Source organism: Triturus cristatus, chromosome 9, assembly GCF_964204655.1.
Source record: "Triturus cristatus chromosome 9, aTriCri1.1, whole genome shotgun sequence".
NCBI classification, from domain to species: Eukaryota; Metazoa; Chordata; class Amphibia; order Caudata; family Salamandridae; genus Triturus; species Triturus cristatus.
Genome location: NC_140592.1, coordinates 435,099,485 through 435,123,523, shown reverse-complemented (window position 1 = coordinate 435,123,523; position 24,039 = coordinate 435,099,485).

Below are 24,039 nucleotides of genomic sequence, written 5' to 3'. Positions count from 1 at the left end.
TCACACACATAGTCACTCATGCTAATAAAGAATCAAACATCCATTTACTTGCACATACAGTTACACACACACCACCACACTTACTTATACAGAAACTTACACATACTTAGTCTTTTAAACAATCACTTATAGAAACACATACTTATTCATACAGGAACTCTTCCAATCTCTCACTCTCACATATACTCACTTATATACACCAATAGTCACATATACTAGTTTAAAACATATGTAGTTACTCATAAAGACACTATTGAGACAGTCATTCACTCACTAACACACCCATGCACACACTCATCTACCCATACAGTCCTGCACACATGCTGTCTTCAACACATACAAACAGTGAGTCACTCATTCATGCACCTATGCACTACGTAATACCCCCCACCGAACCATACAGACACTCAGACACTCATACTGATACTCAAAAAACCCAACTAATAACCTATATAGACACTCATGTAGCTACTCACCAACCCATGCAGCCACTTATACACAAAGTGAGAGACTGATGCAGGTATTTACATATTTAAACATTACTCACTAAGCCATGTATTCACTAAGATACACTTAATCAGTCAGTTATACAATCAATTTTTCAAAAACAAATCATCCATTTAGACACTTATATACCCATTTATTCTTCCATCGACCTTAAGATATACATACATAAAACATATTTATTTTTCAGAAGAACACACATTCACTGGATGATGTCATCAGTGATGTCATCAGTGATGTCATTTGAGATGTCATGAGTGATGTCACTGACCATGTCATGAGTGATGTAATATGTGACGTCATCAGCAGTACATAGCGGGCGCGCGAGTTATAGTTAGCTGAACTAACTATAACAGGGGAATTTCAATGGTTTTGTACGAGTGAAAAGTCCAGCTAACTATAACGCCCCTGAAACCTATGTTTTTTTCAGTGAATATATATATATTTCAATTTTATTGCTTTATTTCAGCAACTTGTGTCATAAAAGCTTCGTAAGATGTTTAACAAAGAATTTACAATAGAGCAAATTTGACTTAAAATACATAGTGAGGCAGACAATGTAAACAGTTGTTTTAAAAGGATACTCTAATACGCCACAATAGTACAGTTGTCGAAATTACAATTTAACATTTTTATAAAAAGATTGTGCGTAAAAAGAGATGTAAATAGTTATGTATAAAACATTTTAAAAACCATTTCAAAGATATGAACTCAACATCCTGCCTTGTGCAGTCATCATAAGAAACATGATGTGATATCCCAAGAAACATAAACACTGGTTGCTATTTAGAGCCATATTTCTAATGTTGGGTAGTCTAATATAAAGTGTCAGTGAGTAAAATGTGATCTTGTTCGTGGGTCGGACAATCATTGTGTGCTACGGGGATTACTTCACTGCATCGCTGTCACATGCCCAGTGGAGTTAAGCCTCTCTTTCAGTGCTTTTTGCCCAATTAACCAGGCATGGCCAAAGAATTTGGCCAAGCCGCACACAAAAAGTGCTCTTGAGTCCGACCTAAGAATACGCAAAGCTGCCCAATGGTCCAGTGTGCCCAATTGGCAGCAAATAGGTTTTAGCCATTTGGACCTTGGTGCTTTGTATGCTGGACAAAGAAAACATAACATGGGCGACACACTCTAATGGGACTCCACAACAAGGACAGTCTACTGGTGTCTGTTTCAAGGGGTGCCTTATGTATATATATATTTGCATTTGACTTTATGTACTCATGTGATGTAATAATATTGACGAGTTGTAGTGCACCAACTATATGGCAAGTGCCTTTATTGTGTGTTGATATATAAACGTGTGTGTATTAGCGTTTTCCTTTTCAGAAAACATCTTTGATAGGTTTAGATGGTAAGGTGGTGCGCTAAAATGCATTTAATGCAGTGCATTTGCCAGCGATTAGTGAAAAAGAATCATACATGTGTTCAATGCTTACTTTATAAATTCTGACCAGTTGTTACCGTTTAATAATACATGTATCAGTTATAGTGCACCATATAAGAGTAATGTAGAAGATGGTTTGATTTCCATATCAACGATTTCTGTTTTTGCAATATATGTAGGTTGCAGAATAAATCTGCATCCAAAGAGAAATGTTAATTTTGCATGATTGTGGGTTGAAGCTTACAGTTGGGACAAATAATACTAATGTGAAAGTTGTTTTTCTACATATTTTCTCCTCTGCAGGCGCAGACCAAAGGCATTCATTAATTAGTGAAAACCACTTTGCATTTCTGAGATAGTGAGGAAAAGAGGAACGGTCAAAGTTGAACAATTTAAATGAAGAACAAAGGGAGTGTACTAAGTCGTACTACAGATGATAGAAGAAATACACGGATGCCTTGGAATCGGAGACTAGAATATGGGAGTAGGGTTCAAGTCATCAAGTTCTTTCTTGGGAACAGAAAGATACTGATATGTGTATGAGGTCATTGATCACTGAGCTCTTCTATGAGTAATTCTGAGGGGGCGACCATCACACGGAAGGAGGGTTCGCCCGGCGTGTCTGCTGGTCACTATGACCTCTCACTAAACGTTTTTGTTACTGGCTGGAAGAGGAGCTTTCCTGCTTCCCGCGGTTTGCAGCGTGTCATTTTCAGGGCAGCAGTTAGAGCGGAGTAGAGCGGAGCTGTGGTCAGGATTGACCCGAGGCGAGAACAGGCGGCAAGAATTGGTGGGCAGAGGTACTGGGGGCTGAGCAGGCCTAGCAGAGCCAAATCGGGTAAGGTCGGGGGGTGGAGCGGCAGCCGCGCAATCTCCTGCTCCCCCGCTCCCCACTCGCTTCTCGTCCCCATGGCCCCCGCGGCTCCGGCGGCTCCCGTGGCTCCTGCGGCTCCGGCTCTGGCGGCTCCCATGGCTCCCACGGCTCCGGCTCTGGTGGCTCCTGCGGCTCCTGCGACTCCCTTGCTTCCTGCACTAAGCGCCAAATTGAGCTGGGCAAGCTGGTGACCCAAACCAAGCATGCGGAACCGGCGGAACTGGCGACACAATTATACATCACCGGCAAGCCTGATCAAAGGGCACCTCAACTGTTCTCACTGCCTGATTTTACTGCCTGGTGAACCTGATGAGGACCAGATGAGTGGCAGGTAACGGGCACGGAGGAAGAGCTAAGCAAAGCAGTAAGCATTGAGCATTAGACATTAAAGTTCATTAAAGTGCACTAAAGCGCATTAAAGCGCAGGCAGACAGGCACCACGAATTTCAACAGGCTAACAGGCATGCACATACGAAGTTCTATTGCAGGGTTCTTAAGCAGTGTAAAGTGTGAGCGTGAGTGCGTGAGCGAGACCTCCACTTGAGGTGGCTGCGGAGTGTTGTTCCCGGGAGTGCCTATAGAAGTGGGCCAACTAGGCTGGGTGCAGTTTTTGGCACCCCCAGTGAGCCCTGCTCCCGCACTTCCAGCACCTCCAGCACCCTCAGCTTCCCCTGCTCCTGGAACCCTACAGCCCAGGCCTGCAAGCCGGAAATACGTTCAGGAAAAACCAGAGGAGCACCTCTACCTAAACTAAAGCACAAGGTTAAGGAGAAACTTATGGCACCCACAACAGCCCTTCCCAGTAAGCTCCCCTTAGGACCCGGCCCATCAAGCAGCGAAGATCCGGACTTGCTGTGTGAGTCAGCAACCTTAATATTCCTAACAGCCACAGCTGACGCAAACCAACCCCAGGAAAGTGTTGAGTCAATAGTAACTCTGAAAAAACCTACAGCATCAACCCTGGACGCCAAGTGGAAAAGCGGTACCCCAGCTTCACGCACGACCCATACCAGGCCCCACTCAGTCCGAAACAGTAGCACATGGACCCTGATCACTGACTTTTTAAAAATCATCACTAAAACTACTTTAGAAAATCAAAACCTCAACGACCACAAGACTCCGAAAGCAAATATTTCAACTCACCCTACCACAGTCTCCGTTAGTGAGGCTCCCACGAGTCCCTCATGTGACAGAACCATCAGAAGAAGTGAGACTGACAGGAGCGGCCCTCTGACCAATGGCTGGGTAGCTACACCCAAAGCAACCACCGCAGTCCCAAGTCTCCAAACTCTATCATCAAAAGCACTCCATCCCCCGGATCTGCATCAATGGCCAAAATCCATAGTAATCGAGGCACAAATCCATCATCACTTCCAGGCCTTTCAGTCTCTTTCAGCCCCCCCTGCTTGCAGTCACCATTTTCACCTTCACTTTCATCAGGCTCCCACGACTCTAAAAGACTCAAGGATGGCGCCCCCAATCACCAACCGATTCAAACATCATGAGTCCATTTGGCAATTTGATCATGCTATCAGGAGGCCCACACCTCGAAGCGGAAAATCCTGCCAACCCTAAAACAAACAGCAGAGACAAGCCCGAACAATCTCCGTACAAGCTGGAAGCTACACAACACAAACGCCAGCACTTCAGCCAACCTGAATCACTGGAGGAGTCGTTCTTTCAGTTTGAAACATATAGACCCATCCCTGCGATGCCACCCCTTCCTGCACGTCCTCTGGATGTCAGAGCGATCAGCTTTCAGCCCTCATAAGCAATATGGAACACCAAGCTCAGGCTCCCTCCGGAGAATCCAGTTGTTCCCCAACATCTTTTGTCTGGCCACTCCTGCTCAATACCTTGGACACAATCGGCAAAGCCATGACCCTCCAAGCTGACAAGCTAGATACTCAAGTAGATCTCTTAAACATTCTAGCAATTCATGTCCAGGGGGTCGAACAAAAACTACACAGCTTCAATGAGATGATCACATACCAATCGTGCCACTGACGTTGTACTCAAATCATTGACAAACTAGCCATAGTTCCAACCTTATTGACAGACCACCTGGGTACCACCATGGAATACCTATTAAATACCTCTCCCAAAGCAGGGAAAGTTCACGAGGCCCCACAGGAAAAGGAAACGGCTTGCTCCAGGCCCACGGAAGGACAAATTACTGGTAGCATGGGTATTTCCACAACACCAATACAAGTAAATACATCTGCATCCATGGCCGCATGCGCCTATGATAACTCTAACATTTTGGCCTCCCAATCCTTCGACAACTGTGATCAGTCACCAGGAAGGCTGTCTAAAGAACACAAGCCATTAACCAAGCGGGAGAAAAAACGCCTCAGAAAAGCAAACAACTAAGACAGTCAATTAACGCAACTCCCATCAAACTTGAACAGGGAAGGATACAAAGTGAAAAAGACGAGGTCTCAAATGCTCTGGAAGCAATAAGCACCAAGGAATCTTCAACCGCCCCATCTGATTCCCCCACTACACTTAGTAGCCCAAACCACACCAAAAGGGAACAACCGTCGTCAGATAAACTATATAGTTTATTTAAACTTCCAACCAGGAAAGAGAAGCAACATCTTAACACCTCGGTCACACAAACAGGTAGACCCGTATCCCCACCCAGGATTGAAATGAAAGAAATAACCATAACGTGCCCTAGAGAGGCCAATACGACAAAGGACAATGCCTGGAATTACTGCCACAACCTGAGATAACCAACAAGTCAAGCCTGGGAAGCAATGACACCGCCACCATAAAGGTCCTCAAAATTCCCACTCAAAACAACATCAACGTCTCTCCGCATCCACTCTTGATGCACTCAGGGCCCAAAGGGGCCGCTACAACAATGAAAAAGGGTGCTGATCACGCGCTGCAGCTTGACACCTTTCTAAACAATAAAAAAACTGGACTTTATTCCCCACTATGTCTCAAGGGACAACCACGACAGCCTCAACAGAAGCGTTCTGTTAAAACTATTCAAAGCACTCCCTCCTTTGAGCCACATTAATTCGAGGGACATTGAAAGTATAGAGTTCAAACAGAACCAGATTTAGGGCTGGGATGGGCACTCTCATGAACATTTCTACAGTAACCCTCCTAGCTAATCAAGCCCTCGTAAAATCAAGGCCACTGTATGCATGTTTCATCGACCTTAAAGCGGCCTTTGACAAAGTCTCAAGAGCCAAGCTATGGGCAAACATGTACAATTGGGGGGTCCCAGCCAAGTTGCTGGAGGCCATAATCAACTTGTATTCTCAGACGTGGGTCCAGATCAGGAAAGGAGACGGGCTCAGCATAACTAAGAAGATCCACACTCTCAAGGGGTTAAAACAAGGGTGTGTGCTGGCGCCCTGCCTTTTTAACATTTACATCGCTGATCTGGACGAGCACCTTCGGTCAATTCAATCTGACCCTCCGAAACTTGGCACAATACATACATCTAGCCTTCAATATGCGGATGATATCATTTTACTAGCGCAAACGCCAGTTGGTTTGCAACGACTAATCACTGAACTTGGAGCTTATACCACCTCGGTCCAACTAACCATCAATCACCAAAAAACAAAGGTGATGCGCTTTATCAAACACCATAAAGCCGACCGTAAATTCACTTGGACCTTGGACAAGCGACCTTTAACAGAGGTGGATTCGTATACATACCTAGGCTTTCAAATTGACCGCAACCTTAACTTCAAGGCACATCCAGACCAAGGTCGCACGAAATTTAAACAGCTGCAGTTTGCCTATAAAATCCTAAAAAACAAGCTCGCAGGCAGCTCCACTGGTCACCTATTAAAGGTTATAGCAGCAAAATTCTTGCCCTCCATCTCATATGGTACAGAAATCTTGAACGACAAAGACGCCGCAGGTCTGAACCTAGCACAATCAACCCTTTTCAAGAAACTGTTTGCAATCCCCCTCCACATTTCGCAAGCTCAAATCCACCTTGAATATGGTCTAAGAAACCAGATCCCGATAGACAAGGTGCACTAGTCAAATACTATTGGAGGATGCGGGTTGCAGAGGATAACACAGTCGCCCATTATTGTTGGGTAGAAATTGAAAAGCAAGCCAGGCTTAAAAATTAAATCTTTGAAGTTTTGAAGGCTTTGCTCTCGGCACGGAACCTAGAGGAGGCCTGGCTCACTGCTCCTACCCGCCCTGGCTTTAAATCTGTGGTCAACAAAGCCATAAAACGGTATTCTTCATCATTAGATAAAACAGCCCAATCAAACAAATCCCACACCTGGACCGTGATACAGACATACCAGAGGTTGCAACCCCAACCTTATATGCTAGACTATTTACCGTATCAAAAAAAGCACTTCTTCAGGCTACTAAGGCTGGAGTTATATTCATCAAAGGACCTAACCCCGAAATGGAAATACCCATGGCAATAAAAGGAATCCCGCCTCTGCGGAGTAGGGGATGAGTCCTTACTGCATCTAATATGCATCGGTCCTGCTCTACTAGAAACACGCAAAACGGGCCTTCGGGAGGTCTTCAGGAAGGAACAAATAAGAACTTGTAGAGCAGCAGTGATTCATTGTCTCAGGGGCTCATCAATCCCACTGTCCCGCAGAGCTATAAACATTTTAGAAAAATGCGGCAAAAGAAATGCCAAAATAGAACCCACCAACCTACTCAAGTAGTGCTAGAACATTTGGCTCCGAAATCCTTCTACTGCCCTGCTTACATGTTAATACTTTTTAAAATTCCGCTTTTCTACATTTAATTATTTGTTTTTTTAAATAATTTTGCATGTTTTCCACCCTTTTATGATTTTTTATGAAATCAAATAAAAGTATATTTGACTTGACTTGAGGTCATGTTTCTCAAATGTTCTTTCTGAATTTTGATTAGTGAACTCACCTTGTGTATAGTCAGATGCCCCTTTAGAAATGGAGAGGTACAGACTCACTCTCACTTTTCATATTGTGTAGCTTCGTGCTATATAAGAGTATTTTCCTAAATAACTTCTAATGAGTTTCTAATGCAGGCACCTTTCTTGATTCCTTGATTCAATAGGGTTTCATCCATTGTTAGGTTTCTGGAGAGTTTGTTAGATGCTGCAAATCTTTCATATGTGTGGAGAGAAGGATTATAATCATTTGTTCAGTCAATAAGCTCTTTCCCTCAAATTTTGTCTTGCCGCAACAGAGGCACTTATATGCTCTTTGTTGTTGAAGACCAATATTGTAAGACATGAGAGCCTTCCTTTAAAAATCTTATATTTCTACTGTGTGACCCTAGACCTTCGGTCCAGGTCAGCACTCTCCCCAGGTGCTCCACGAGTAGCTCCACCTAGACTCAGTCCTTGAGCCCGCCCTGCTTGTGGGTTCGCGCCGGCAGCCCGCCCGCCCACCTCAGCTCTGTAACTGCTCCCTTGTCCTTGGGTGGCAGGTTAATCCTTGCAATAGTTGGGTAGTATAATTTTCACACTCTTCTCTGCTTTTGTGTTATTTTGTTGTGTTGTTGCATCTCACGCTTCTCTTGCGTTTTGTTATTGCTCAATTTCACGCTTAATTTGAGTTTCACCCTTCCTGCCGCTGCGGCCCCTCCCCCCACATAGCCCCGCCTCCCTACCCCAGTCCTGCCCCTCCCATACATAATAGCGGCCTCTGAGGGGGCCCGGGTGTGACCCTAGACCTTTGGTTCAGGCCAGCACTCTCCCCAGCAGCTCCGCAAGCAGCTCCACCTCGCCTCAGCCCTTGAGCCTCCCTGCTTGTGGGTTCGCGCGGGCAGCCCACCCGCCTGCCTCAGCTCTGTAACTGCTGCCTTGTCCTTGGGTGGCAGGTTAATCCTTGCGATATTTGGGTAATATAATTTTCACGCTCTTCTCTGCTTTTTTGTTATTTTATTGTGTTGTTGCATCTCACGCTTATCTTGCGTTTTGTTATTGCTCAATTTCACGTTTAATTTGTGTTTCAGCCTTCCCGCCATTGCTGCCCCTGTGACCCCTCCCCCGACACAGCCCCCGATCCCACCTCCCTATCCCAGTTCCACCAACCTTCCCAACATAATGGCGGCCGCTGCAGGAGGAGCGGTGTGACCCTAGACCTTCGGTCCAGGCCAGCGTTCTCCCCAGCAGCTCCGCGAGCAGGTCCACCTCGCCTAAGCCCTTGAGCTTGCCCTGCCTGTGGGTTAGCGCCGGCAGCCCGCACACCTCAGCTCTGTGACTGTTCCCTTGTCCTTGGGTGGGAGGTTAATCCTTGCGATATTTGGGTAGTATAATTTTCAGACTCTTCTCTGCTTTTGTGTTTTTCTATTGTGTTGTTCCATCTCACGCTTATCTTGTGTTTTGTTATTGCTCAATTTCACGCTTAATTTGCATTTCAGCCTTCCTGCTGCTGCTGCCCCTGTGGCCCCTCCCCAACACAGACCCCGCTCCCGCCTCCCTACGCCAGTCCGCCCCCTCCCCTACATAATGGCGGCCACTGCAGGGGAGCGCGTGTGACCCTAGACCTTCGGTCCTGGCCAGCACTCTCCCCAGAAGCTCCACGAGCAGCTCCACCTCGCCTCAACCCTTGAGCCCACCCTGACTGTGGGTTTGTGTCGGCATCCGACCCGCACGCCTCAGCTCTGTGACTGCTCTCTTGTCCTTGGGTGGCAGGTTAATCCTTGCGATATTTGGGTAGTATTATTTTCACACTCTTCTCTTGTGTTTTTTTATTGTGTTGTTGCATCTCACGCTTATCTTTCATTTTGTTATTGCTCAATTTCATGCTTCATTTGCGCTTCAGCCTTCCCACCGCTGCTGCCCCTGCAGCCCCCCCAACACAGCCCCTGCTCCCACCTCCTTACCCCAGTCCCGTCCCCCCTCCCCCACATAATGGCAGCCGCTGCGGGGGAGCGTATGTGACACTAGACCTTTGGTCCAGGCCAGCACTCTCCCCAGCAGCTCTGCAAGCAGCTCCACCTCACCTTTGCCCTTGAGCCCGCCCTGCTTGTGGGTTTGTGCCAGCAGCCCACCCGCCCGCCCGCCTCAGCTCTGTAACTGCTCCCTTGTCCTTGGGTGGCAGGTTAACCCTTGCGATATTTGGGTAGTATAATTTTCATACTCTTCTCTGCTTTTGTGTTATTTTATTGTGTTGTTGCATCTCACGCTTATCTTGAGTTTTGTTATTGCTCAATTTCACGCTAAATTTGCGTTTCACTCTTCCCGCCGCTGCTGCCCCTGCGGACCCTCTCCCGACACAGCCCCTGCTCCCGCATCCCTACCCCAGTCCTGCCCCCCTCCCCTACATAATGGCGGTCGCTGCGGGGGGAGCGTGTGTGACCCTAGAGCTTCGGTCCAGGCCAGCAGTCTCCCCAGCAGCTCTGCAAGCAGCTCCACCTCGCCTCAGCCCTTGAGCCTGCCCTGCTTGTGGGTTCGTGCCAGCAGAAGCTCTGTAACTGCTCCCTTGTCCTTGAGTGGCAGGTTAATCCTTTCGATATTTGGGTAGTATAATTTTCACGCTCTTCCCTGCTTTGTGGTATTTTATTGTGTTGTTGCTTCTCATGCTTATCTTGCATTTTGTTATTGCTCATTTTCACGCTTAATTTGTGTTTCAGCCTTTCTGCCGCTGCTGGCACTGTAGCCCCTCCCCCCAACACAGCCCCCGCACCCCTAACCCAGTCCAGACCCCTCCCCTACATAATGGTGGCCGCTGCAGGGAGCGCGTGTGACCCTAGACCTTCAGCCCAGGCCAGCACTCTCCCCAGCAGCTCTGCAAGCAGCTCCACCCCGCCTCAGCCATTGAGCCCACCCTGCTTGTGGGTTCGCGCCAGCAGCCCACCCGCCCACCTCAGCTCTGTAACTGCTCTCTTGTCCTTGGGTGGCAGGTTAATCCTTGTGATATTTGGGTAGTATAATTTCCACGCTCTTCTCTGCTTTTGTGTTATTTATTGTGTTGTTGCATCTCACGCTTATCTTGGGTTTTGTTATTGCTCAATTTCATGCTTAATTTGCGTTTTAGCCATCCTGCCGCTGCTGCCCCTGTGGCCCCTCCCCCGACACAACCCCCGCTCCCACCTCCCTACCTCAGTCCTGCCCCCATCTCCCTCCAAAATGGCAGCCGCTGAGGGGGAGCGTGTGTGACCCTAGACCTTTGGTCCAGGCCAGCACTCTCCCCAGCAGCTCCACGAGCAGCTCCACCTCGCCTCAGCCCTTGAGCCTGCCCTGCTTGTGGGTTTGCGCAGGCAGATGCTCTGTAACCGCTCCCTTGTCCTTGGGTGGCAGGTTAATCCTTGAAATATTTGGGTAGTACAAGTTTCACGCTCTTCTCTGCTTTGTGTTATTTTATTGTGTTGTTGCATCTCACGCTTATCTTGCGTTTTGTTATTGCTCAATTTCATGCTTAATTTGCGTTTCAGCCTTTCTGCCGCTGCTGCCCCTTTGGCCTCTCTCCCCGACACAGCCCCCTCTCCTGCCTCCCTACCCCAGTCCAGGTTCCCTCCCCTACATAATGGCGGCCGCTGCAGGAAGCGTGTGTGAAATTGGACCTTAGGTCCAGGCCAGCACTCTCCCCAGCAGCTCCGCAAGCAGCTCCACCTCGCCTAAGCCCTTAAGCCCGCCCTGCTTGTGGGTTCGTGCCGGCAGCCCACCCGCCCCAGTTCTGTAACTGCTCCCTTGCCCTTGGGTGGCAGGTTAATCCTTGCGATATTTGGGTAGTATAAGTTTCACGCTCTTCTCTGCTTTGTGTTATTTTATTGTGTTGATGCATCTCATGCTTATCTTCCCTTTTGTTATTGCTCAATTTCACGCTTAATTTGTTTTCAGCCTTCCCGCCGCTGCTGCCCCTGCTGCGTCTCCCCCTGACACAGCCTCCGCTCCCACCTCCCTACCCCAGTCCAGCCCACCTCCCCTTCATATTGGTGGCCACTGCGGGGAGAGCTTGTGACCCTAGACCTTCGGTCCAGGCCAGCATTCTCCCCAGCAGCTCCGCAAGCAGCTCCACCTCACCTCAGCCCTTGAGCCCACCTTGCTTGTGGGTCCGCGCCGGCAGCCTGCCCGCCCGCCTCAGATCTGTAACTGCTCCCTTGTCCTTGGCTGGCAGGTTAATCCTTGCAATATTTGGGTAGTATAATTTTCACGCTCTTCTCTGCTTTTGTGTTAGTTTATTGTGTTGTTGCATCTCATGCTTATCTTGTGTTTTGTTATTGCTCAATTTCACGCTTAATTTGCATTTCAGCCTTCCCGCCGCTGCTGCCCCTCCGGCCCCTCGCCGACACAGCCCCCGCTCCTGCCTCCCTACCCCAGTCCCAGCCCCCTCCCGTACATAATGGCGGCTTCTGCGCAGCCGCGCCAAAGGTGCATCTAAGGGAAGCCCGTCTGTGCTCGTCTGCTACCCGACCGTGACCTGGCTCTCCTAGGACCACCACTACGATTCCACTACCTTCCACGCACTCAATCCCGGAAGACACACTGACTGCGTAAGATCCTCGCCGGACACCATCAATGGACAGTTTTCGTGCAGACACTGCCGTAGATCCTTTACCATTGGCAGAGCCCCCACTACCACTGAAGGCCCGCCCGAGTCTCGCACCACCGAAACCCTGACATGCATCCTCCTCAGCATGCACTCCCTGCACCAACACGCCACAGAAATCTGGGACCTGATCAACACCCTCTCGCCCAACATCGCCTTCTTCACGGAAACCTGGACCAACGCCACCTCCGGCCCAGACATCACCACTGCCATCCCCGATGGCTACAAGATCCAGAGAAAGGATTGCACCCACCACCCAGGAGGAGGCCTCGCCATCGCACACAAGACCCTCCTCCGACTCTCCACATCCAACGAGAACAACCCCACTCCAACACAGAACACCTCCACTTCCAGATCCTGACCAGCCCCAGGACCATTCTACACGGCACGCTCATCTACAGACCACCGGGTCCTCGCACTCAGTCCACAAATAACATCCCCAGCCGTCGCACCCCACGCCATCACCTCCACAGACTACATTCTACTTGGGGACCTGAACTTCCACATCGACAACGACCCTGACTCCACCACTCTCCTCGACAACCTCGGCAACCTTGGGCTGAAGGAGCTGGTCAACACGGCCACTCACAGAGCAAGACATACCCTCGACCGAATCTTCACAGGAGGGACAAAAATCCGCTTCAGCCACACCACCCACCCCCTCTGGATGGATCACCACTGCATCCATTTTACCTTCAACACCACCACAGCACCCAAGCCCGCCCCGCGACTGCCATGAAGAAACTGGAGCAAGGTCACAGAGGAACACCTGAACACCACCCTCCTCCAAGACCCCCCCAGCGCCACGACCGACACCAACTCCGCAGCCAAAGAATTGCACCACTGGATCTCCTGCTGTGCCGACAAACTCGCACCCCTCCACCACCCCACCAAACAACGCCCTCTGAAGGCCACATGGTTCACCACCGAACTACAAGAAGCCAGGCACTTCTGCAGATGCCTAGAGAAAACCTGAAGGAATACCAACAGTGCATAAAAGACACCAAACGGACCTTCATAAGAGACAAAGTCCAGATCAATGTGACCAACGCCAAGGACATGTTGAGTGACATACAGCAATTCATCAAACCCCCCAGCGAAGCCACTGACATCACACCATCTCAGGAACTCTACGACAAGCTCAGCTCCTACTTTCATCAGAAGATCAAGGCCCTCTACAACAACTTCAGTGAACAGATGCCGGGACACCACCCTCCTCGGCACAGCGTCCGATAAGCCAACCATCAGGTCCTGGAATCCCGGCAGCGTCAAACACATCATCATGACCATGAAGAAAAACCCACTCAGGAGCCCCTATGGACCCCTGCCCACCACACATATTTCACAGGGCCGCAGCCGCCATCGCACCCTAACTAGGCCAGACCATCAACGCCTCCTTCAAATCTGGCATCTTCCCGGACGACTGGAAGCGAGTGGAGATTAAACCCATCCTCAAGAAACCAACGGCCGATCCAACGGGCCTGAAAAACTACCGACCCATCTCTCCTCCCCTTCTCGGCCAAAGTCACCGAGAGACTCGTGAACGCCCAGCTGACAGACTTCATCGAAGAGAACTCCACCCTAGATGCCTCCCAGTCTGGATTCCGCAGCAACCACGGCACCGAGACCACCCTCCTTGCCGCCACTGACGACATCCGCATTCTACTCAACCAGGGACACACTGCAGCCCTCATCCTCCTATACCTCTCCGCAGCCTTCGACACCGTTTCACATCGCACGCTTACAGCCAGACTCCATGACGCAGAACCTAGAGGATCGGACTCCCTCCCTTCCTCTCCAAACCCACCAATATCAACTGCGGAGTACCCCAAGGATCATCGCTCAGCTCCACTCTCTTCCACATCTACATGGCCCCCCTCGCCACCATCGTCAGACAGCATGGGCTCAGCATAGTATCGTACGCCGATGACACCCAGCTCATCCTCTCACTCACAAAGAATCCCGGAGACACCAGACTCTACTTCTATGAAGAAATGAAGAACATCGCAGCCTGGATGAAGGACAGTTACTTGAAGCTCAACTCAGAGAAGACCAAGGTCCTCATCCTCGGACCAAGCACCACTGCCTGGGACAACACCTGGATGCCCTCCACCCTCGGAAATCCACCCTCCCCCAGAGACAATGCACGAAACCTCAGCATCATCCTCGACTCCTCCCTCTCCATGAACTGGCACATCAATGCCATCGCCTCCACCAGTTTCAAATGCCTGCACATCCTACACAAGACCTTCAAATGGATCCTTCCCGATTGCAGAAGGACCGTCACCGACGCACTCATAACCAGCAGACTAGACTATGGCAACGCCCTATACACTGGAATCAATAGAACTCTTCTACACAAACTCCAAACCATCCAGAACGCCATAGCCAGACTCGTACTCGGGACACCGCATCAAGAACACATGACCCAACACCTACAAGACCTCCACTGGCTCTCTGTTGAGAAGAGTGTCACCTTAAAACTCCTCACCCACGCCTACAAATCTCTCAACAACATCTGACCTAAATACCTCAACGAGAGGGTCTCTTTCCCCGTACCCAAGAGGAACCTCTGCTCCACCGACCTCGCCCTGGCAGAGGTCCCCCGCATCCGCAGAACCAAAGCAGGCAGGAAAACTTTCTCCTACATCGCGGCCAAGACCTGGAACGAGCTCCCGGTTAACATCAGATGCTCCCCAACCCTGCACATGTTTAGGAAGGACCTCAAGACCTGGCTCTTCGACTGATCCGGAGCTGCCCCATGCGCCTTGAGACCCTCGCAGGTGATTAGAGCACTTTATAAACCCCTGATTGATTGATTGATTGATTGATTGATTGATTGATTGATTGATTGATTGATTGTATGTTTTTGAGATTGATTTATATTAGTCTGGCTTTGAGTTTGTAGTAAATCTTTAAACTTCAACTTACTGACTCAGAGTTTTATTGTTTGGGCCTTAATGATTACACAATACATGGAGATTCAAACTGCTGTTTACCCCTTTTCCTCTCAGGCTGCTAAAATGATCTATTGACCCGAGCTGAATTGGAAGAAAATGACCCAGAGAACTCTCATTTCGTATTTGTGAACTTCTACCTAGAATTTCCAGATGTGCTATTTACCTGTTCACTGGATACAGTATTTAGGCATATGGCACACACTTTTGAAATCTTCACTGACTGCATGTACATTTCCTTCCCCATTCACATTCATTTCTTTAATGCATTCTGCGGTATGCTCCACACTCTTAGCAATGTCAATTGCATTTTTCAAATCTGGGTTACCTACTAACAATTTCTCTTTTCTTGTTGTTGGTGCAACGCACCATTTGATCACGAATCACTGACTCTGTCAGTTCATTTCCTACTTTCTCATTCTTTCCTTGTACTCTTCCAAAATACTTATGCCTTTCTAAAACAACATTTATTTTGTCTGCAAATTGTAACTCTAACTTCCTGATGCTGTAATCATAAAGATCTCTTTCCTCAATTCCAATCTCTTCTTCATCTAAATCAGGAAGACTGTCGAAAACTTTCCTACCTTCCGTACCTACGTTAATTAGAAGTATGTGTTGCCTCCTTATAGCTGAGAATCCGCTTGCGCCTATGGCTATAAGATAAGATTCAAATCCCTTCCTCCAATCCTTCCATGGCACAACAGGTTCCCCTGCATCAGAAAGGAAAGGCGAGGGTTGACTAATGCTAGCTGCAGCCATTTTGATAAGGAGATATATATACTCTGAGAAGGAATGAGTAAGAACATTTTTAATATGTTTCACATGTACATTAATATCCAGAATCACTTAAGCCAGAATGTACTTGAATTCTTAATAACTGTTCAACTACTAAAATTACAGTTTGCAGTCTATGCATCAATTATCTTGCTGATTATGTATATGCATATACCATTCACTGGAAGTATAATTTAAAATTTTATACATGCTTCGGTTTTGGACAATTGTGCTGCTGTTAGTCACAACAATTCATTTTCTTCCGTTTCCATTTCAAATTATTCCACTCACCGCCTTCAATCCAAGTCCTCCTTACACTTGAGAGATTTCTGCACCAATTGCTGGTCAATTACTGCAGTAATGCATACAAAGCATACAATTTACCCACTGACAGAATTTTCCACTCTGTCTAAACTTCGCGCTGCCTTCCTGTTAGTTCTAAAAGACTGCTGACAGGAATTCTCCACTCTGGTGCGATTACCACGCAGTTGCGTACTAGTCTCTGTTAGTGCTGGGTGACTGGATTTCTTCACGCTGAGGCGATTTCCTTCTAGTTTGCTAATGACTTTCCTCTATAACGAGAGTAGCGTTGTTCTGCCTCAGCGCCAATCCGGATATGCTGATGGGCCGGTATGACACTTTTCCTCTTCGATGGCTCAGAAGTTCGAAGGTGCAGTGCGCTACTGCCAATATTCCTCTGAAATGTTCACATCACCTCAAACTTCAACCACGAACACTCCCGCTACTGTTCCTCCACAACCGCTGTCTACACGGATGAACAGTCGACAACTCTCTCTATGAAAAAGGCTCACAAGTAGGGGTGGGCGGAATTTGCGAAAGCGACTTTCGCAAATTATCGCGAAAATGTTAAAAATCTCCGCAAACAAGCGGAAATATCGCGAAGATAAGGACGTTTTTTTCCCGCCCGTTCGCGATATTTTTTGCATGGTTGCGGGTCGCTAACTTACCCCTGCGGTTGCTCGCGGGCGCTGCCATCTTGTTTTCAGTTGTCTCGCGGTGCATGATCGCGAGAAAAAAGACGTGATCGCGCGACGCATGACGTCACTGCGGACGCGAACTGTCGCGAGACAGCGCAAATGGCTAAAACAATACAACATCTCATGGAGAACGCGACCGGATCGGGAAAACTTGTCGGCGAACGCGGGGATTCAGGTAAGGCGATCGCGCGCGCGAGAATGTATTATTTTACAGCGCGAGCAAGAACCAAATTATCGCAAAGCTGCGGAATGCGGAAATTTTGACATTTCCGCGCTCTCCGCGGAACGCGGAAATGCCAAATTATCGCAAATTCCGCGAACGGAACGGAAATTTTGCCCAGGCCTACTCACAAGGACAGAATACAAGAATTTCACGGAGGACTCATAAATGGTGAAGCGGCAAGCTGCGTTCCACCAAACGATAAGTCTATCAGTAACTTTGAAGCACTCTCCTTTCCGCCATATAATATTCCGAAGATAGCTATTAACTTTCTCTATTCCACTGTTGTCCTTAATGTGATTCCCTGAACTCCTTCTCACTTACTACCAGTAATGTTTTCCAAGAATCCTATGTTCCTTTCATTAATTCACTTGCTCATCTCTCCTGGGTAACGTCTGGAGGGAATGTCGTAGCTTTGTCCTCCTCACAACTCTCGTCACCAGTGAAATAAGTACTCTTGCACTTGATGTACTCTAGAGTCTTTATTCGCATGGGTAAACCAATGACATCCATAACCCAGTGACAGAAAAGCGTTCTGTCCCCAGGAGTGCAGCATAGAATGTTCACAGCATTCTTAGGAAATACCAACTTGGTAGAGGGGGGGAAAGAAGGAACCAATTAAGGAAAGAAACTACAACACTGGCATTACCTATTTTTAGCTTTGGATTGACAGTGCAACTGTTACCTGATCTTTTAACATATGCCAATACTATTCTACAATTCTTTGCTTCCACACAGCTGCAGATCTGTTCGCATGATATTTACTTGTAATGCTTCACGTTACCATACAACATTTCTTTAAAGCCAGACATATTGTTATTGTCAATACTTGTTGTATTTGCATCCACAAAGACAGGTGTGTTTTCAAATTCAGCAATTTCTTGAATGCTAGTGATACAAGGTGTCTGCTTTGATAATAAACTAGTTCTAAATTAGTAGTTGGCAAATATGATGATCTTATTGCATAAATCTGTAAAAAATCTGAATTTTTCTCTTTTGGCTTCCCTTGCAAGCTTATGTTTCTGTAATGAAATTATTTTTTATATGGCAATGTATTAAGATTCTCTTGAAAAGATCATACTCAAGACAAGAATAGAAACTTAAAATGTAGTAATACGTGCAGGGTCGGACAGACCTTTTATTCTGTGGAACATTTCCCCTGTGTACTGGAGCCCTACAAGGCTAGTTTTAAAACCTCAGGTTCGCTCCTGATGACTCGGTCACTTTCCCCAGCTCCCCAAGGTTAACTGCTGCAAGTAGGAGAGAGAATGAGAGAGAGGGAAGGGGAAGGATGATGAGAAAGGTAGAAAAAAAACAATCAGAGAGGGAGAAGAGAATGAGAAGACAGTTCTGATTTTCCTATTTTCATCAAGAGGCACTATCTCTGAACATATCTGTTATCAAAGCTTAATGACCAAGGAAATCTTTACTATTAAATCTGGGCCACAGTGACAATGAAGATAGTCTTTCATTTGCCTGGGTGTAGTTTGCAGAGTTTTGCTATGCGGAAGTCCGCAAAGTTACAAAAAAACTCTGCCAAGTTCCGTGAGGGGCGGTGTGCATGGCGAACTACAGTTTGTGCTGGTATTCCTGCCGCTCGGGAATACATTCTACGCCCTACACTTTGGGTTTGGGGAGATAAGTGCTCTTACCCACACAGCAAAAACAGCTATTAATTATCCCCCCGTTGATATGTGCCTTGGTCTGCCGCTTGGACCCATAATTATGGGAGCAGGTACTTCACCTTCAGGTGTGGCAAATAGCAATTGTATTGGAAGTAATTGGCTTATATTATCTTTTGGTGGACAGTTTATATTTGTATGATTTCATTGTTAGTAGTGACCTGTTACCATTTTCTTTTTTCATTTTATTTTAGGAACTTGATAAAGCTTAAGCCCTACTCAAAAAAGAGCACAGTAGTTTTTTACACAGCATCGTTTATTTTTATAATTTAAAAGTTAATTATTTAATAGTTTCAAGCAAAAAATACTGTCAGAACCCCGTTCACAGGGCTAGAGGGCAAGCAGGAGCTACTAGACCCAACCATGGGGGTAGTGGCTCTTTACTCCTGATGTCTCTGAGCATGACTCATTATGAATCCTGAGCAACTGGGTCAAGTATCCCTTCAGCACTTGACTCTCAGTAGTAGCTCAGGTCTAACAGTCCTAGGCTTCTCGTGGGTGGAGATAGCCACAGGGGATAACACAGGAGCTCAACTCAAAATATGTTCAATAGCAGCAACTAATGACTGTCCAGTTAAATCATTACTTGTATGACAAAAAGATTATTTATCTACAACCACAAAGTGAAATACGGCATACCCAACCAATACACACAATCCCCTGAGGCAATGGCCCTAATATTTTAATAGCAGTTCCTGATCCCTCTCACTAGCAGTAGTAGTTATTCCATATTTACTTTACGGGACATTCAGGTTAGGCGACAGTAGCAGTCAGAGTCTCAGGAGTCCCATTCCAACTCTGTTAGAAAAGTAGAAAGAGTTTCAGGGCCGAAGTATTGCTGTCTAAAAAAACAAGTCCCCCTGGGGCCTATTGGCCCCTTCACTCTGTCTTTTCACATTAGCAGGGGTTGTCCGACCAGAGTCTCTGAGAGTGTCTCTCTTTCTGCACAGCGGCTGCTGTGGCTGCCTTGGAGGAGTATCACAAACACAGCTCTGCAAAGAATGCGGCTAGGTGCCTTCAATGCTCCTCCAACATAACTGTAAATTTTCTTCGTTCTTCCCCAGGAGAGGGTATTATAGTGGCTTCTGGTTCCAATCCCCAGTCAGGGCTCAGGTCCTCATGGATCACCACAGTGGCGTCTCTTCAGTATGATGGCATCCACCAGACTACAGTCCTTGTCTTCCTCTGGTGGCCCCCTCTGCCACATTTGGCCCGATCGGCACAGCAAGATGTCCTTCTTCACAGCCCTCCCGTCTGGCATATGGGGTTGGTGACATACACAGCACTCAAAGACGATGGCCAGATCAGCACAGCAATCTTGACAGCTGCCACCGCTGGCATACGGTGTCACCGACTTACACACCATACGAGGGTGATGGCCCAATTGGCATGGCAAACTTCATGGTGGCCCACTATGGCATAGAGGGTCACAGACTTACACATTTCATAAGAGCGGCAACCTGATTGCCATGACAAAATTAACTGTGGTCCCCTCTGGCATACATGATCACTGACTTGAACCTGCTCACAGACTATGACCCGGTTTGAGCAACAGCTGTCTCCTCACAGCTCGCTGCAGGGATCCCCTCGACAGCATCCTCCACTGGAACTCGCTCCCTCCAGCGCTCTCCTCTTCCTCACAGGGTTCGCTGGTCTTAGAAAGCAGGCGGGCACTGGGGCTTCAGGCCATAAGCACAGATGGTCTTGGATGTCCCTGCAGGATGTTCCCTCACCCAGATGGGAGACTGGCAGGCCTTCAGCACATCCAGAAGGCTTGCAGAGCTTTCCCTCCTTGAACAACTTGTCTGGCTGCTTTTCGGTTGCCATTTTTGGGTTCCTCAAGCTCCCCTTATAGTCCATTTAGACACCAAATGTTATTTAGGGTCTGAGTCTTTCAAATTTCTATTGGGACCCTGCTTTCTTTGTAACAGCCCTCTCCTCTGCAACTGGACCTCATGAATACCATATGATTAGTGAATCTTCGCTTGCCAGCAGAAACATCACAGTTATTAAATGCATATACGTTGATGGTGTGTGTAAGTAGTCAGAGATGACCTTAAGGAAACATAGGGATCCCAGTTTTGGCAAAAGCCCTGGAACCCTTTTGGGCAAAAGATATGGGCTGAAAGATGTTAACCACTTGAATGTAAGAGCAATAAATTCTCCTGCACATCTGTATGCTTTTAGCTTTCTCATTACCATCCACTATTAAAGAGGAAAACATACCTAGGGTAGATGAGTGCCATTTTTTATTCTTACTGTCTGTGTCCTCATTTCCATGAAAGTACCCTTGACACAGCTGTTGGCCCACCTGCCATTAGAGAACACTTTGGCGAGCTCGAGATGACCAATGATGAAGCAAGACCCTCAAAAGGGACATAGTTAAGTCTTCAGCAATAGGGTATTTACCCATATGGAGAACTCAGGAGATTTTTCTTTAGCTTCCTATTTGATATTTTGATTCTCTTATTCTCCTGACTCATTTAAGTTTAAGTGCCCATTTTTGCTAAGAGGTAATGAAAAGATCATCTAAAAAATTCACAGTCAGTTCAACACTGGTTAAATCACGACAGCATGCCATCCTATCTAACCTTTTATCCATTTTCAGAGAATGGGAAACAGTCATCAGTGATGTTCTTGAGGTTCGCTTGTGCATTTCCACTCAGCCTACATTGAAATTTGTCATTGTTTATATGACTCAGAAAACAGAATCTTTTATTGAAACAACGACAACTTAGACATGAAGTGCTATAGATAAAACAGAAGGGTGCGCAGGTCATGGTGAAATTAGGGAACAGAAAGCAGGTTGTGATGGGGAAGTGGTAGCTGCAACATGTGTTTGGGACTGTACTAGACAGCATAGCGTGTGGTCAATTGTAGAAGCTTCCATTACACATATGTGTTACACAATCCTAAATATATATAATTGAAATATAAAAAAAATAATGTGATTTTCCCAGAATCACATGATTTTTTTGGTCGATGTAAAACAGATTACAATCCAGGACTCTGGTTCTATAGTGAGTCCTCGGTATAATGGGTAGAGCAATTGCCAGTCTCATTTATTGCTAGTTCTCTGAAATTGCCAGTCAGTAATGGTGTCTTGTTGTCAAATCTTCCCATATACATGGAGCAGGGGGCGATGTCCTCCGGCTCCGTTGATGGTGTTAGACCATTCTTCTGAGATTGCCCATCTTTTTTAAGATTACACCCTCAAGGTAATTCCTCCAACGTTCTGGTGGTCTGTGGTGTCCCTAAGGAGACAATAGTGGCTCCCACAATTTTTAATGCCCACATCTTGACTGACCTTTCAGGATACGGGGAAAAAAACATTACAAGCTAGGGGTATGGGTCTGCTTTTTGAGCTTGATGAGTTGAGGGTGAGCAAAATTCAAGTAATTTGGCAAAATTATGTGAAATGCAAATCTGACATCTATATTTTACAATGAAATGCATCCTTTTGTTAGTTTCGTGTGAGGTTGCAGGTTGCGCTAAAAAAAACTGTAAAGAAACAAAAGCACCGCAGACAACATCTACTCCCGTTCTGTAGTTCCTGTGCATTTGCAGTACATTTTTACTGCGACTTACCTATTTGCAGTACATTTTTTATTGCAAATGAGATGCATTTGTTCGCCTTGGGGTAATGCTGTAATTTTTGGAAAATTCACATAACACGAGTGATGCTAAATTCCCAAAATGATATGATTTATGCCGTTGTCCTTTAATTTCACCCAAGCATAGCAGTGAGGTCTCTTCATTCCCGGTGGCCCGCTGAATTAGTAGGTAAGCCCACAGCATTATGTGCTGTTACTGAATTACAAGAAATTCATTCCTAACAGTTTGGCAGATCTGTATTATTTTCTGTATTTGCAGTTTTTCTAATATCATCTTTGTTCACTCTTACATTGTGATTGGTTTCATAATGACGTTGATGATATATACGGAATATTCTACATCATGTTAATAAAAATTAAAGGTGCAGTTTGGCAGCCCTTGCTAGTTATTTTTTTTTAGCAACAATCACTATTTTACTTACATGATGGGGGTCTCTAAGTACATTTTCATTCCTCTCTCAGATCCAGCTATCTAAGTGCTTTCCAATTGGAACATGGGAAGGTGAGATTATCACTCAGTTGTGTTGCCCTTGCGCCATTCAAGGGGGAGCAAGACGACTCAACTACTAAGTCAGATTTCTCAAACCACGAAAGGCCACCTTGCCTGGCCCTGCATGGCTTGATAAATCTAGAATAACATTATGCAGTGCTAATGATCCAGTTGCTACCAGAAACTGATCCAGCGGTAATTTCACGGTAATTTCTCAATGCAAAACCTCATTTACCTCTAGTTTACCGCTGTTAAGGTGATGGACCTTTGTCAGCGTGTATCAACTTCAGGAGACTTTACATAAACATGGAATATCAAAATGCAATTAATATTTAAGCCAATGAAGAGAGTTGTGAGTATTTTTAAAGAGTTTTATTTTCTAGTTAAAAGTTAAGGTTCTCTGACCCTTTATTCATCAGTCAAATATCAATCAGGTTACAGAATTGAAAATAGGAAAAATAGAATTAATGCAGAACATATTACAGACTGAATAAAAGGCAACTCTTTAAAGAATTTCAGGTAAAATATAATTCAAGAGTGAGTTTTGCAAGGCTAATCAATAATTAATAATTAGCAAAAATCTCCCATAAAGAGAAATAAATGCATAAGACAAAAACCTGTCCTGATCTCTCAGCTGTACTTTCTTCTCTGGTCTGTTTATCTGTCTCTCTCCCTCTCCATTGTCTGACAGAGAGGCTGCTCCTTGAAAATGCCCCTCCTTCACAAGAACTCAGAGGAATGTGATCTGCCTTGCCAAAAATATGACGTGCAAGGACTCTCTTAAAAAAATATGAGCAAGACCCCCACCTCCCTCTGTCTCTCCTCGGACGATATCTGCTCCTATGCTGCACCCGCCACGTTCCCTTACCTAACCCATATGATGTCTGTGTCAGAGCAGCTTCTTCTCCTCTCCTCCCTGTAAGACTTCTAAGGCTGACATGCCCCCTGTGGGGTCATTTTTATACTTTAATTCTTGGCTGACTATACTAATAATGTGGCAGTTTCAGTAGAAACTCGCACTGTGATTGGTTAGCATAAA